Source organism: Cervus elaphus, chromosome 10 (genome assembly GCF_910594005.1).
Source record: "Cervus elaphus chromosome 10, mCerEla1.1, whole genome shotgun sequence".
NCBI classification, from domain to species: Eukaryota; Metazoa; Chordata; class Mammalia; order Artiodactyla; family Cervidae; genus Cervus; species Cervus elaphus.
Window position 1 is genome coordinate 26,002,530 of NC_057824.1, and position 14,065 is coordinate 26,016,594.

A 14,065-nucleotide genomic window follows, 5' to 3' on the forward strand; every position below is an offset into this window, starting at 1 on the left:
CATTTTTAACAAATCTTCTTAAAGAGGCAGATTCTGAATGAAGCAGATATATCATGAAAATGTTTCTGTCTTGAAGTAGAAAAAGTAATACTACTTGTAGCTGATTCATGTTGAGGTTTGACAGAAAACAACAAAACTCTGTAAAGTAATTATCCTTCAATTAAAAAATAAATAAATTCAAAACCCACTACAATATTGTAAAGTAATTAGCCTCCAACTAATAAAAATAAATGAAAAAAAATAATGGTAATGATAACCCTATATGCAAAACAGAAAAAGAGACACAGATGTACAGAACAGACTTTTGAACTCTGTGGGAGAAGGTGAGGGTGGGATGTTTCGAAAGAACAGCATGTATATTATCCATGGTGAAACAGATCACCAGCCCAGGTGGGATGCATGAGACAAGTGCTCGGGCCTGGTGCACTGGGAAGACCCAGAGGAATCGGGTGGAGAGGGAGGTGGGATGGGGGATCGGGATGGGGAATACATGTAACTCCATGGCTGATTCATGTCAATATGACAAAACCCACTGCAATGTTGTGAAGTAATTAGCCTCCAACTAATTAAAAAAAAAATAAATAAATAAAAAAACAAAAAAAAACCAAAATACTGAAGGACTTCGCTGGTGGTCCAGTGGTTAAGAATCTGCCTTGCAATGCAGGGGATGAGGGTTTAATCCCTGGCTGGGGAACCAAGATCCCACATGCCGAGGGGTAACTAAGCCCGAGCACTGCAACAAAAGAAGCCCGTGTGCTCTGGATCCTGTGAGCTGCAACTACTGAGCTTGGAAGCTACAACTAGAGAGTCTGTGCTCTGTAATGACAATGTCACGTGCTGTAAGACCCAACACAGCTGAATAAAATATAATCATAATCTGAACATCAGAAGTATTTTTACTTAAGGGGCTCTGATCACTGTTTTATTTTAGTGAACGTGTGAAAATTATGAAGGCTGGTGTGTTCTTAATGAAGGGACATTATGCAGCCATTCACAATGATGCTTATAATAATAAAGAGGCTTGTTTATGTTCCATGAAAAGTCATGGCACCCAAAACTGCAAATAATGTATGACCTCAGCTTTGCAGAACACATTTAAGCTTAGGAAGGACATATGCCACAAATGTTCATAGTTACTGCCTCTGGGTACTATAGAGTTATGAGTGATTTTTCTCATTATCCTTCTTCCCAAATTTCTTTCAGTTGAGCATCTATCACTTTAATAATCAGAAAAATCACACACATTAAAAAACAGGTTGCAGGGATGAAATATCTCCAAATGTTTTAGCTCACAAACGCAGAACTGTAAGCTGTGAACATGAATATAGATGATCATTATTTCGTTTATCCTGAAATAAGAATACTGGGGCTTTCTGGAATAATAAAGGGCAAAAGTTCCTGGCAAAGTGCCTTACCTGCTCCAACAGAAAATGATTATGCAAATTACTTAGTCTTAAGAGTAGGGACTAACCATGGGGTAAATGCTTCTTAAATAGCCTACCATCCAAGGCCCTGTACTAAAAATTATAACCCTGCTCATAGAATGAATGTCACCTCATTAGAGCCCAAAAGTAAAATCACCCCCAATTACTGTTGCAACATTATTAGCAAGCTGGTTTTTTACCAAAACATGTTTAAGGTAGAAGCTAAATTCTGTCAGGCTAATAATCATTGCACCCTGGTAGAAAAAAAATCAAATGTAGAGGCTTTCACAGGATCAGCTATAATTATTCTAGAGACAGCACAGCATCGTGGAAGGTGAGACCCGGAGGGAGGGAGGGAGGTTTGGGTTTGAGCCTTGGTTCTGCCACCAACAGAGCTGCATGACCTCAAGCAAGTCATTTATTCTTCCTGAGATTCCATTTCTAATTGCCAAATGAGTATAATAATGTCTACCTTGCCAGAACTGCCATGAGAATAAGGAAAATGCATCTGAGAGTGACTAATGCCTGGCTCATACTGGACAGATGATGAATAAATGAACAAATAACCAAGCTGGGTGGATTTTTTTCCTACTTGTCCACTAACAACAAAGTATTTTTTCTGGTAAATATTGGGGCAACAGGGTGAGGGAGATCACTTCTGGTAAGCTAGTCTAACTCCCATGTCTTCCCTTTTTTTCCCTGTTCACCTCCAGAATAGAGGCTGGAAAAGCTACCCACGTGGTTTCCAAACTTCTTTCTAACAAGTAACAAAGTGATATAAGCAGAAATTGACTGGGTGGATTCTAGGGAAACTGATTTCTAAATGAAAAGGTCAGATCTCAGTGGTACTGTCTCCATACCTTCCTTCTTCTCTGAAACGTGGAGGTGATGGCTGGGCTAAAGCAGCCATCTTGCACTTATGAGGAAAGTAACAAGAACATGACAGAGATGCCCCATCACGATAGTGTTAAGCAACTTGGTTGATGCCAGGAGCTGCCTATCTTTAGATGTGTTGTTAATAGCTTCCCTAATAGCTCAGTTGGTAAAGAATCTACCTGCAATGCAAGAGACCCCGGTTTGATTCCTGGGTTGGGAAGGGAAAGGCTACCCACTCCAGTATTCTGGCCTGGAGAATTCCATGGACTACACAGTCCATGGGGTCACAAAGAGTTGGACATGACTAGCGATTTTCACTCACTCAAGAAAAATAAGCCTTACCTTATTTAAGCTACTTAAAAAAAAAAACAAAAAACCTACAACCAAAGCATTCGTAAAGAATACAAATCATGAGTATAATTAGGCCTGGTAATTGCTCTCACGGAGCTTATTGTCTAGTGAGAATAAGGATAATAAAAAGGGCTCACAAATAAATGTAAACTTAGAATGCACAGTCATTTCCAAAGGTTCCTTCCATATGTATACTCAATCAACTGCATATGGAAAAGATTTGGGGAAAAAAATTCTAACATGTTCCAAAAATCAAAATCTGTGGATCTTGGCATTTTGTGGATCTTGGAGTTGGGAAGATCTCCTGGCATATTATAAGTAATCTTGAGATGACTGAATGTACACTGAAGGACATTTGCAGATTACGTACAAATACTACATCATTTTACATAAGGAACTTGAGAATCCACAGATTTTAGCATCTGAAGTGGGGAAGGGTCCTGGAACTAACCGCCCCATGGATAATGAGCGACAACTATATTTTTAGTATTTTAAGAAGGGGCTGCTTGAAACTCCTTCAAAGATGAGAGCATGTGAACCAGCTGAGGGAGGGGTCAGAGGCAGCCTCCCTGACTGCGTCATGATGTTAAGGAAGGTGGGGGAGAAGACAAGAATTCTCAGGGGAGTAAAGAGCAGGTGAAAGGCCCTGGGGCAGGGAGGAAGAGTACAACATAGGAGGATCTTAAAAAAGGATGGTGGGCGGGCGCCAGAGAGCATGGAGAAGCACAGCACAGCAGCAGGGACAAATTTCATGGAAGGCGATTTTTCCATGCACTGAGGGTGGGGAGAAGGTTTCAGGATGATTCAAGCGCATAACATTTACTGTGCACTTTATTTCTAATCTAATGCTACCACTGACGCTCCTTCAGATCTGAAGGAGGTACTGGTCTGTGGTCCAGAGGTTGGGGACCCCTGCGGTACAAGATCAGACGGTGGATGTGGGCAGGGTCAGCTCTCTTTGGACCTTATATTGAAATGTTCCGTGTCTGGCATTTCATGATTTTTTTGTATCTTGTTTTTCCCTAAGAGCAAGGGAAGCTACAGAAGTGAATCAGGCAAAATGGTGGCGTGTTCAGGTTGATTCTGGTGGTCATGTGACCTCTATCTGCGGGGGTGGTGTGGTGTACAAGAGGGAGAGAGAGATGGAGAATAGACTCCTGTGGCCAATGTATCTGCTGTGTCCCTGGTATCCACTCCCCTCCCTCCCCCTCCAACAAAAGCCCGATTTTGTTGGGGGCAATCACCTGCTGTGCCCAGCTGAAGAGCAATAACCGGTCCACACCGATGAGCACGTTCCTCTTACCTGTTTTCCTAGACTCCCTAGGGTCCATGAATGGCCACGGCACCCAGATCTGGCTGATGGGACCTCAGCAGGTTTCTGAGCACTGGGGGGGAGGGGAGGGGAGGGGAGGGGGGTGTGCCAAGGGCAGAGTCAGAGGGAACCAATAAAAGGGGACCCGCAGGTGGCCAAAACGCCAACTTGAGACCACAAGGCAACAAGCAGGAATTCGAAAGCCAGCGTGCTAAGGATGTAGTATATGGCAACCCACTCCAGTATTTTTGCTGGGAAAATTTCATGGACAGAGGAGCCTGGTGGGCTACAGTCCATGGGGTCACAAAGAGTTGGACACGACTGAGCACACACACACACAAACAATGCTAGAGTGTGCTTAAAGTTAGAAATACTCTGGGTCCCTGAGGGTACCTGGGCTGCTGAACTGCAGACCCTGTTTGTTTAGGCTGCCTACACTTGGGTGGCCTAGTAATTGTAGCCAAACACTTTCCTAGGTGATGCATGGCTTTCCTCACCTAATTGAAGGAGAAAAGGCTAAGGGTCCACACTGATTCAATGTGCTCAATAAGTAATTTGCTTAATGGCTCTAAGGAGCCAGCAACGCGCTAGGTAACATTCCCACTTTTACACCAAGAAAGCTGCCTGACACAGAAATATAACAAGACCCAATTAAGACAAAACACAACCATAACTTTAGATCAACCAGCCCGATGATAATTAATAGTGGGCATCAGAAAGAACTATTCTGCCTCAGAAACGGCAGAGATGCTCAGCACAGTTTCATATCAGATTTTTTTTTAAATGGGTAGAAAAAAATAAAGTCTCCTTTAGAAGCTTTTCTGTACAATAAGTGAATTGAGACAGACATGTTTACAGGGAGCTACAGAGAATCACACGTGATCAGAGAGAGATGGCAGTTGTTGAGAGTGATAAAGGGATGCTATTCACTGTGGGTGTGATTTAAGGCATTAAGCTCAATTCAGAGCAGTTTCTGAAATGAACATGAGTATTTGCTTCCCCTCATTAGGGGAAGAAATTAGTTTGGCACTACTGATCTCTTTGTAGAAGCACCAGGGGGAATCACTATCAAAAAGCAGGTCGGGTATGTGAAGTTCTCTGAGACAAAATACACTGCATGGACTAAAAAAAAAAAAAACAAGCTATCTCCTAGAATTTTATACGAGCACTCAGTTAACTGTGCCGAAGCTTACAATTTCTAGTATAGAATGCCAGTCACTGTACATGTGCTTACCTCACATCTCTGGTCTAAGTCAACAGGATTCAAAACATGACAGAATAGAGATGTTCTTATAAACATGTGAAGAGAGAAACAGGGAGAGATGACCAGAACCCTTGTAGAAAACATATCTTAAATAACTACACGTGCCTTTCATGTTACTGAGGTCCATTAATAATGAACCACTACCTACAGAAACATCACATGAATAAAAGCAACTGGCTAACCAGATGGCTTGCTGTGTTAGAAATTCAGTGACAAGTCTTCGTTCAGCTGGTATAATAAAATGCCACAGTCTGGATGGCTCTTAAACCATAGAAATTTATTTCTCATGGTTCTGAAAGCTGGAATTCCAAGATCAGGGTGCCAGCAGGCCAAGGTTCTGGTGAAAAACCTCTTGCAGGTTGCCAGCTTCTGGCAATGTCCTCACATGGCGGAAAGAAGAGTAGAGAGCTCTCTGGGGGTCTCTTTTATAAGAACGCTAAGCCTAATTATGATGGCTCCACGCTCATGACCTGATCACTTCCCAAAGGTCCCACCTCCTAACACTATCACTTTAGGGGGTCAGGATTTCAACCTAATAAACTTGGAGGGGACACATTCAGTCCACAGCAGTAAACAAAGGCAGAAATGTGAAGCATGTTAAATATAGGATTTTAAATTCTCAAAATTAGGAAGGTAGAAAATTTCTAACTTGGGACATTAATAGGAACTATAAATGTTCCAAGATGCTAAAAAAAAAAAAGTTATGATTGCTACCTTTAAATAATATGAGAAAATTTATTTCACTAATGGCAAAAAATATAAAATGTGCCCACCTGAAAGATTCATAGCTGAATATTTAACCTTCCTCCAAACTACCATAGCACGTTGCCTATTTCTTTCTTATGATATTAATGATCATTTACTGAGTGATACAGGGCTTTCCTGGTGGCTCAGATGGCAAAGAATCTGCCTGCAATGTGTGAGACCTGGGTTTGATCCCTGGGTTGGGAAAAATCCTCTGGAGAAGGGAATGGCTACCCACTCTAGTATTCTTGCCTGAAGAATTCCATAGACAGAGAAGCTGGTGGGCTAAAGTCCATGGAGTCCCAGAGTCAGACATAACTGAGCAACTAACACTTTCACTTTCAAATAGTGATACAGGGTATATGCCCAGAATCAGCTAAAACACCTGAAAGGGAAGGAGCTTAGATGTTTAGGTGAAGAAACTAATGGTTAAGAGTAGTTAAGAACACTGCCCAATATCTGCCTCTCAGGACTATTCTGATATCAGCAGGAAAAGGACAGTGCCTTGGGTCCTTAGGACCACCCCTAGGTTGGATGACTCAGCAAGGGTACTCACAGAACTCAGCACCTAGTACTCATGGTGTGACTCATCCCAGCAAACGCACACAGAGCCAGATCAGCTAAGGGATCAGGTGTGTGTGCGCAGGAAATCAGGCACCAGCTCCCGACAGCCCTCTCCCAGTGACTCACACAGGCCTCCTCCAGCAATGAGATGTTACAGCACATGTGACGTGCTGTGTATCAAAAGGCTCATTAGAGGCCCCTCACCCAGGCTTCTCACTGGGAGCTGGTCCTGCAGGAGGCTCTGCCTGGCACAGACCAACATCCCAGGCTCACAGAAGGAAAGGAGGAAATCTTCTATGTGGTCAGAAAATAAGTGAAAAGATGTTACACCATGTGGTATAAACCACACGTTGATGCAGTCCAAGCACAGTGAAGCCTTCTTATCAGGTCTGGGAAGAGTGGGAACCTCACCCTCCGCCCCTCCCCAGAATCCAGGTTCCCAGGCGCCAGCCAGGGGCCGACTTTGTGAACAGGCCTTTCACACAGGAAGTCTCAGGACTGCTGGGTTGTCTTTTCTGCACAGATAGACTATTCATTAGACAGGGATGGAGCAACTGGTAATCCCAACTAGAAAAAAAATAGAGTAAGACTGGGTCACTGTCCCTGCCACACACAAAAATCAGTTCCAAACAAATTAAAGACCTGAAATATACAAGAACTTTTAAGCCCTTAGGGAAAAAAAAATTAGTAGAATATCTTAACAACTTCAGGGTTGGGCGTTTCTTAACTAAAATAAAACAAAATGCACTGACCCTATTAAAGGAAACTGACGAACTGGACTACATTAACATTTAAAACTTCCACTCATCAGAAAACAATGTAATTTTATAAACGAAAAGATAATTAAATCTAAGGAAAGGTAGCAACAACCAATTTAAGCTGATAAAAGATTAATCTATAAAAGACATATATAAAGAACTATTCCAAGTTACTAGAAAAAGACATATATATCTCAACGGAAAAAAATAGGTTGAGATGAACAGACGATTCAAAAGGAGGAAATCTAACTACGTGGTCAGAAAATATGTGAAAAGATGCTTAACCTTTCCAGTAATTACAAAAAGGAAATTGAAACCACAATGAGGACTCACTTCTGCTTCCAGCCAAGGAGGAGGAATACATACTAGGTTTACCCTCCCGCCTGGAATGATTAAAACACTGGACAAACCACATGACCTGGGGGCATTCAAAACAGTGAACTGGGTCATGGCCGTCAGCGATCATAAGAGACAGGAAGGAAGTGGGGTGAGCCCTACAACTGCCCAGATACTATGTGGAGAGTTTCCGGGTCATTCTGAGGGGAAGGAGACCCAGACAGAGCCTGACCGTCTTCCTGAGTTAAGAAAATGGAGCTGGAAGTCCAGGCATCAAGGGAATGAGGGCAGAGAACGAGCAAGGACAGTCACTGACAAAGAACCTCAGAGACTTGCTGAGTGTCTCAACCCCCTGCCCGCCGCCCCCGGCAAGTCTTTAGTGAGAACTGATCAAGGCAGGCGAGGCAAGTACCCCAGGCCAAGGAAAGAAACTCTTCTAAGGACTAGTGGGGAACAGTCCCCAGGGCTCACACAGGGCTGCGAGCAATTCCCATCCAGAGAGGAAAACCTAATTCATGAGCAATCAGGTAGAAGACACTTGAAGAGGTTTGCATTAGCAGTGGGGGCAAAATTAGTCCCAAACCACACTCTGCACTGGTCCTGCATAACAAACTCACAAGCAAGACTGAAAGAATTAGCTGTTTCCAAAGAACAGCTGTGTCCGAGAACGCCTCCAAAATATTTACAGGAAGAGAAAGTATCTAGCATCCAACCAGGTAAGATTCACTACATCTGGAATCCAACTAAAAATCACCAGAATTGCAAAGGAGTAGGAAAACAACACCCAGAGGGAGAAAAGGCAAGCAGTTAATTGATTAATGGAACAGAACAGAGCAAGAACTGAACATCTTACATGTCCAACAACAAAATAATGGATAATGGTAAATTACAGTACACTAGTATGCTGGAATACTCTACAGCGGTGAAGAATAAATGAACTAGGATGATTCATGGGAATGTGGATGACTCTAACATACAGCTGAATGAGGAAAGCAAGTTGTGGAAGAACATATATAGGATATAATACCGTTTACACAAAGTTTAAAAGCATGTAAAATAAGCCTATATATTTCTTAGGTATACATACACATACAGCAAAAATATAGACACAATTTTTTGAAATAAAAAAACAGAAAACTCTTAATTTGGGATAGTGCTTATCTCTCAAGGAGGAGCTGCCAGCTGCCTACCTAATAACCATTCTTTTCTTACTTGCAGAACCTACATTTTGATAGCAGTAAAAATAGTCTCTGTCAATAACTACAATTTCCAGTACAATTCCAGTATGTCTGGGATGAAGGTCATTGGAGGGGTCTCCCTGAAAAACCCTTTTGCCACTGGCATTTTTCTCCTTCATGGAACTAAGATGTGATGGCTGTAGCTCCAGCAGCCATTCTGTAAGCATGGAAACAAGGGCCACTCCCTAAAGACAAAGGAGCACAAAGCTAGAACAGACTGGATCCCAGGAATGCCTACCCCAAAACTTCTCAATACGCAAGAAGAAAATAAATATTTTCCCTTTTATTTGGATATTCTGTCACATGTCCTTAATCTCTAACTGAAACTAGCACACAGGCGGCTTCAACAGCATTGTTAATGTTTTATTTTGTAAGCTGGCTGGTAGATACATGTGTATTCATTATATTAATCTCTAGGCTATTTTTGGAGTTCTTTATGCTTTTTAGTTTTTCTTAAATACTCAAACATTTAAAACTCTTAGCCCAGTACTTAATCCTCAGCAAGATTTTGAAGACTCAATGATAAAATGTACAAGAAATGCCTACAGTAGGCAACTCAATAAATAAGCTGAATCAGAAATAAAATGAAAGCTTCCTAAAGTCACCAAGCGAGCAGACAGTGGTGCCAGAATTCAAACCCAGTTTTGTCTGATCTCCAGCTCTAAGCAGTTCCCCAAACACCCTAAATTAACGAGTAGATAAACACAACTTTGCCTTGAAGATAAAAGCTTCTCATAATAAACTAGTTCTGGTTTAGAAAATCAAACACAACAGGACTCGAGCAGAGGTTAAAGTGCTATTTTAAAATGAAAAGCCTCATTCTTTCTTTAAGAACATCTATTAAAAGAACATCATGTGTTGTAACTGGCAAAAAAAACATCCCTTGGATATTAAAAAGCGTACTTGATGTTAGTTTATAACATACACGTGCACCTGAATTGCTGTTTGGGTTTTAATGAGCTGCCATGCTGGATAAGAAACTCTTGTGTTATGTATTACTCGACCACACAAACAGGGAAGCTTTGTTGAATCTTGACAGCTCCCACTTAATTCTCCCTAACTGCCGTCTGTTCAACCACAGCTGTCTGCAGATTGGTGAGAATAAATCAATTTGTGTCAGCTTGAGCAGATCAAATTTATTAAACTCTGAAAATCAGTTTCTTGAGGGCTATCTTGGCAGGTAAACAAATGAATAAGCAGAGAGAGATTGTAGGGAATGGCATGAAAAATCATCTATATGTTCTATTCTGCCTGGGTGGCAATACCAACTCCAAACTCGCTTGCCTTTCAGATTTACAAGCTGAAGACTGACAGCAAGATGAAGATTTTTCTAAGCAAATTCCATCTGCCTGAACCATCATAAATTCAGTACAATGTGAGTTTAATTTTTTTCTTATTTTCCTGTTACTTTGTGTATGTGAGCTGTGTGCATTAGTGAGCTGTTAGTCGGTTAGTCGTGTCTGACTCTTTGCGACACTTTGGACTGAAGCCCACCAGGCTCCTCTGTCCATGGGATTTTTTAGGCAAGAATACTGGAGCAGGTTGCCATTTCCTCCTTCAGGAGATCTTCCCGACCCAAGGATTGAACCCACATCTCCTGTGTCTCCTGCATTGCAGGCAGATTCTTTACCCGCTGAGCCATCGGGGAAGTCTCCTATTACTTTATCAACCACCAGAAATATTTCTCTGATTTCTTAACATGTTGTTATGGACTGAATGTTTGTGTGCCCTGCTAAAGTCCTATGTTGAAATTCTAATCCTTGATGTTATGGAATTAGGAGGTGGGGGAAGGTCTGTGGGAGGTAATTAGATCATAAAGCAGCAATCTCATGAATGGAATTAGCATCCTGCTAAGAACAGACCCAAGAGAGTGTGCTTCCTCTCTGCTCTCCACCAAGTATGAACTCAAGGAGAAGGCAGCTATCTGCAAACTGGGAGAAAGGCCCTCACCAGACCGAAGATCAGAAAAATGCAGAAGCAGAGGCACCTGGACAGACAGCCATGGAAAGATCTTCCATTAAGCTCTGTTTCCCAGCCCCCCAGAGCTGGTCGGTTCCTTCCACTTTCTAGGATGCCTATATTTTAGCCTTTCCTTCAGTCCTCTGAACCACTTCTTATTCTTTCTGTTGCTTTTTTTTTTTCCTCTTAAATTAGCCACTGGGTTTCCGGTGCTTGAAATCAAAGAACCCTGGGCAACAAACTCAAACGTCCTCCTCCCTCGTCTAGGCAGGTATCTTCTGGTAGACGACACCAACCCCATCTGCACATGTGTATGGGGACGACTGCCTACAGCTGAGTCTGCAGTGTGACCGGAGCAGCTGGCAGTGGCGGGGTGGTGTCAGGAGATAGCTGACTCCGGCTGAGCAGATCATGGGGTCTTTTCTGGGAACCTGAAATTGGGCCTTTTGAGATCGATGCTTCTCACGGAAGAACTGAGGTGTGAAATACTGTGAAGGTGATCGGGGCTCATCCTGTACGTGCACCCAAAGCAAGAAAGCTGGCTTCCACGGAGCAGAGGCCAGTTGGGCCCAGGGCTGGCTCAGGTCATGGGCCGATGCCTGTCCTGTCTGTGTCCCCACACCGCCTCGCCTTCCAGGGCCTCAATGCCCTTGCATCCCATGAACTCCTCCTGAGACCCATTTGCTCCCCACCCCCATCTTCAGTGCTTTCTTTTTTTTCCTCTCAAGCTAGTCTGAACAGACTCCTCTTTCTTGTAATAGAATTGCCCTCCTCCACATCCTCATAACCCCCAACTTCTCCAGAAACCCCTGTGCCCACCCCACCACCCTGTCCCCACGACATAGGTTAATTTGAACATTGTGGTTGTCATTCAGTTGCTAAGTCGTGTACAACCCTGCAACCCGAAGGACTGCAGCATGCCAGCATCCCTGTCCTTCACTGTCTCCTGGAGTTTGCTCAGATTCATGTCCACTGAGTCAGGGATGCCATCCAACCATCTCATCCTCTGTCGTCCCCTTCTCCTTGTAGCTTCAATCTTCCCCAGCATCAGTGTCTTTTCCAGTGAGTCGGCTTTTCGCATCAGGTGGCTAAAGTATTGGAGCTTCAGCTTCAGTATCAGTCCTTCCAATGAATATTCAGGGTTGATGTCCTTTAGGATTGACTGGTTTGATCTCCTTGCAGTCCAAGGGACTCTCAAGAGTCCAGGATCTATTTTCTAAATCCATGGCGTTTGTGTTTGCTTTGCCTGAATCACATGCCCTGTGGGAGCCCCTCACCCTCACATGGTTAAAAGTCTGACCTTTGGGATTTCCAACCCTATTTGGTGACTGACACAGGAAAAGAGGAAATGCAGCTGCTTCTGCAGTGTGGACTGTGGAGAACCTGGGCTAGATGAACCAAAATGGCCAAGAACGAGGCTCTGGGTTACTATAACGTTTATTATGGTCATTTTTTTTTTTTAAAGGAGGCGACCTCCTTTGTTCTTGACCCCTTTCCTCTCTGGTGTCTGTTCTTTTAGTCTCTGATACTTTATGTGGACAGCTTTGTCAGGCAGAAGAAAACAAGAGAGATATTTGATCCTCGAATTTCATCTCAATAACAGACAGCCACACCCAGGTACACCGTGCCCTTTGAATTCACCCATTTGAGGTTTCAAAGCCTCAGTCTGACGACAAATGAAAAAACCAATACTGGTTTTGAAACTTGCTCTGTCTCTAGAACATTTTGACAGGACACTTGCAAGCCAAACCAAAGCCAGATGAAGCCCTCTTAGTTCAAGGCAGCCGTCACGAGCAACTTCTTGTTGGTTTCGGGGTCGGGGCATAGTTGGGGGAGGGGTCTTCCTCCTATGAGAAGGTCCCCTACCATGAACAGCAGTCATATGAAATACACTGTTGGAGGAGCACAGTTTTTAAATCTGATCTACACAAATCTGATTAAACAAACCAAGGGCATGGGTGCACAAGTACATTCTTGGCCGTACAAAAGGCTAAAATGCAGAGACCGTCTTGAGATCTCTGCTGCCTTCTATTTATAAAAATCCAATTTTCACCGGTGCTTCTCTACTGCCTGACAGAAAGAGGGCAAGAGGGAGAATACCAGCTTTTCTCTGACTTTACCAATAGACCAAATTAAAGAAAGTACTAAAGTGCAGCAGGAAAAGGTGGGGTCAGACGCTCCATAAAACTCCTGCATGCAGGAAGAGTTGGGGCAGGAGGCGTATTCCACATGAAGGGGAACCAGTCCCTGTCTCTGTCTCTTTCTGTCTCTCTCCACAGCCTGAGGCAGCAATAGTGGGGTCAAACGGTCCCCAGGGGATGTCTTCTGGCACTGGAATTGCATCATTTTTATGACCACCATCACAGTGACCCTTGTGGTTTAACCTCTGAAATTCTCTCAGGGGGACCCTTTTACGAGCACTTCAGTTCGCATCTCTATGTATCTACCAGCTATGCAGTTAGACCATGTGGTACAATAGGTATAAATACTTTGGACAAGGTTCATAGGCATATAAGTAAAGCTAATTCCTTCTCTGTCGCTTCTTCACATGAAAACGGGCTAGACACATTCAGCAACTCTGGCAGAAGTGTTTGGGACCATGTGACGGGACTCCCAGGTTAAGGGGCATATTTGAGATGTGCACTGCGGGCTCTGCTGGGTGCCTCGAAGCAGCACACGTGGGTTCAGACGCAGCCCCTCTGAGGCAGGTTCAATATGTCCACAGGACAGGCAACGGGGAAGGCACGCTGTCCAAGCTAGAAGTGTGGGCACGGGCAGCTATGGTTGTGAATAGGAGCCCCACGTGGACAGTCTCGAGGGCAAAGGAGTGACCTGCCAGAGGACTGCATCTCACACCCGCACTCCTGTGCAAACGGCTCCCGGGGAAGCAGCAGCACACATGTCTTTATTTAACAGCGGTTAGTGATTTGCTCGAGAAATGCCAGGAAAGCCAGCCAGCGACAAGATAAATCAGACAAGAGCAAGCAATCAAAGGGTATTATGGGAAGTTTAGGGTACAGCTTTTAACCCTTGAGATCAAAGTTACAGATCTTGACAAGGCCACTCTCCCTAGACATGTCCCCAGATGCTCACTCAGATGCTTTTCCTACTGAGGGGTGAAAGTTTACATTAAATGGGTGGATCAACAATTTGCCAGGTCTCATTTTTGAAATTTTTAGTTACGATGTCCTGAAAAATGTTTTTCTTCACAAATTACCATCTGAGTCTGGCAGAATCTT

At 43.4% G+C, this 14,065-nt stretch overlaps 1 protein-coding gene across 1 annotated transcript in view; it reads right to left on the reverse strand.

Annotated features, from left to right (window-relative positions):
• CPPED1 (calcineurin like phosphoesterase domain containing 1) overlaps window positions 1–14,065 on the reverse strand; it is a 127,537-nt gene that overhangs the window by 65,526 nt on the left and 47,946 nt on the right. The gene's annotated exons all lie outside the window — the stretch shown is intronic.